We start from the raw sequence: 3,044 nt of genomic DNA, 5'->3' as shown, positions 1-3,044 counted from the left end.
ATTTCCAGATTTTCTAACCAAACTATTTTTTTTCATTTTTTTTTCTCATTGTGAATTCTGAATTGGTCCTTTTAGGTGATATTAATCATCCCTAATTCTAACTTGTTCCTTTCAAAGTGATCTCTACTTAGGGCTTTTCTGAAGATGTCAGCTATTTGCTTGTCAGTAGCATAAAATTTCACAGTGATCAACCCCTTTTCATAGTTATCCCTTAAAAAGTGATGCCTAATATCTATGTGCTTAGTTATCTTGTGATGAACCGGGTTCTTGGTCATACTAATTGCACTAGTGTTATCACAAAAAATGGGGATACAACTAACATCAATTCTAAAGTCCATTAATTGCTATTTGATCCACAACAATTAAGCACAACATGAAGCAACATCAACATACTTAGCTTCAGCAGTAGATAAGGCCACTGAATTTTTATTTTTGGTAGCCCAAGACACAAGATATGAGCCAAGAAAGTATGCCATACTTGAGGTGCTCTTTCTATCCACTAGAAAACCTGCATAATCAGCATCAGCATATCTCACTAGATTGAAGTTACTACCTTTTGGATACCATAAACAGAGATCAGTGGTGCCTTTTAGATATCTCAAAATTTTCTTGACAGTAGTCAAGTGAGACTCCTTTGGATTTGCCTGAAATCTTGCACAAAGGCCTACACTAAAAACAATGTCAGGTCTACTAGCAGTGAGATACAACAATAAGCCAATCATTCCCCTATACAATTTCTGATCGACAGATGAACCATGTTCATCTATATCCAACTTTGTAGCTGTTGGAACATGAGTGTTAATTTCTTTGAAATCTTCCATTTTAAACCTTTTAAGCAACTCCTTTACATGCTTCTGCTGATGGATCATAGTTCAATTTGAATTTTGTTTAATTTGAAAGACTAAAAAGAAATTAAGCTCACCCATCATGCTCACTTCAAATTCACTTCCCATTAGTTTAGCAAATTCTTTACTTAACTTATCAGTAGTTGCTCCAAAGATTATATCATCAACATATATCTGAACTACCAAGAGATCTTTACCTTTTTCTTTCAAGAATAAAGTATTGTCAATTTTACCTCTCTTGTAGTCATGCTCAAGCAAAATTTTTGATAATCTTTCATACCATGCTCTTGGCGCCTGCTTGAGCCTATAAAGTGCTTTGTCAAGTTTGTACACATGATCAGGACTCTCCTTGTTTTCAAACCCCAGAGGTTGCTTGAAAAACACTTCTTCCTTTAGATAGCCATTGAGGAAAGCACTCTTGACATCCATCTGGTGAAGGGTGAATTCCATGTAAGCAGCAAAGGCTATGAGGAGTCTTATTGCTTCCAACCTTGCAACTGGAGCAAAGGTTTCATCATAGTCTATGCCCTCCTCTTGGCTATATCCTTGAACCACCAATCTTGCCTTGTTCCTTGTAACTATTCCATCCTCATCAAGCTTGTTTCTGAAGACCCATTTTGTGCCAATTACTGACCTGTCCAAGGGTCTTGGTAATAAAAGATAAGAAGGCATCAAAAGCATAAATTTTTTTAATGAAGATATGGTTTTGATTCCAGAGGTTGGATCAGTGATTATAATCTCAATGGGATGAGAACTTTGATACTTGTAAGATTTTACAACCAGCTGGTTTCCCTTTGATGTTCCTTCAATGCTTTGTTGCTATGGAATAGATTCATGGACAGGTTCCCTTGAGGTTTGAGAATCATTTCCTTTTTGTTTTATTCCCCCTGTCATGTTGCCCTGGGTGGAAGAACTTGTTCCATCACCTGTTCCTTCCTCTAGTGCAGCTTCAGTCCGGGCTGTCGTTTCATTTGAGTTTCTCACCAGCCCAATTGCTTCATCATTATATTCTTGTCTCTCAGAAAGAATATTAGTTTCATCAAAAACCACATGGAAACTTTCTTCAACACACATAGTTCTTTTGTTATAGACCTTATAAGCTTTACTATGTGAAGAATATCCCAAGAATACTCCCTCATCACTTCTATGATCAAACTTGCCTAGGGAGTCTTTACCATTGTTGTGCACAAAGCACTTGCATCCGAATGCCCTAAGATGTGATATATTTGGTTTTCTCCCTTTAAGTAACTCATAGGGAGTCTTCTCAACAAGAGGTCTAGTTATGCACCTATTTATGATGTAGCATGCAGTATTTACAGCTTCTGCCCAGAAGCTATGTGGCAGTTTACTAGAAAGAAGCATAGTCCTAGCCATATCTTCAAGTGTCCTATTCTTTTTTTCAACTACTCCATTTTGTTGTGGAGTCCTAGGAGCAGAAAAATTATGATCTATGCCATGTTAATCACAAAATTCAGCAAATTTAGCATTTTCAAATTCAGTGCCATGATCAGACCTAATTGATGCAAGTTGATTACCTAGTTGTTTCTGAGTTTTTCTAACAAAAGAAGTGAACATGTCAAATGCTTCATCTTTAGATGTTAAAAATAATGTCCAAGTAAACCTAGAGTAATCATCAACAAGCACCATTACGTATCTTTTACCACCTCTGCTTAATGTTCTCATTGGACCATAGAGATCCATATGGACCAGTTCCATCGTTCTGGTGGTACTTACCACTTTCTTGCATTTAAAGGAGGATCTTACCTGCTTCCCCCTTGCAAAAGCCTCACAAACTTTGTCTTCGTTGAACTTGATGTTAGTCAGTCCTATCACCAAGTCCTTGGAGACTAATTTGTTGAGTTGACTCAAAGTTTCATATCTAAGTCTCTTGTGCCAAAGGAGGGGATCATTGTCCAACACACATAAGCAAGTGAGTTAATTTTTTGACAGTGTGGAAAGATCTACAATATATATATTGTTCACTTTTTTTCCCGCAAAACAATCATGTCAGTGGTACGATTAATCACAAAGTATTTAGTAGAGGTGAATGCTACCAAGTTACCTCTATCACACAGTTGCGATACACTAATTAGACTGTATTTTAAGCCATCTATCAAGTAGACATTCTCAATAGAGTGAGAATCAGTCTTACCTACCTTTCCAACCCCAATGATCTCACCTTTCTTCCCATTTCCAAAG

This window comes from Nicotiana tomentosiformis, chromosome 3, assembly GCF_000390325.3.
Source record: "Nicotiana tomentosiformis chromosome 3, ASM39032v3, whole genome shotgun sequence".
Lineage (NCBI taxonomy): Eukaryota > Viridiplantae > Streptophyta > Magnoliopsida > Solanales > Solanaceae > Nicotiana > Nicotiana tomentosiformis.
The sequence above is the reverse complement of the archived record's forward strand: the minus strand, read 5'-3'. Positions refer to the sequence as shown.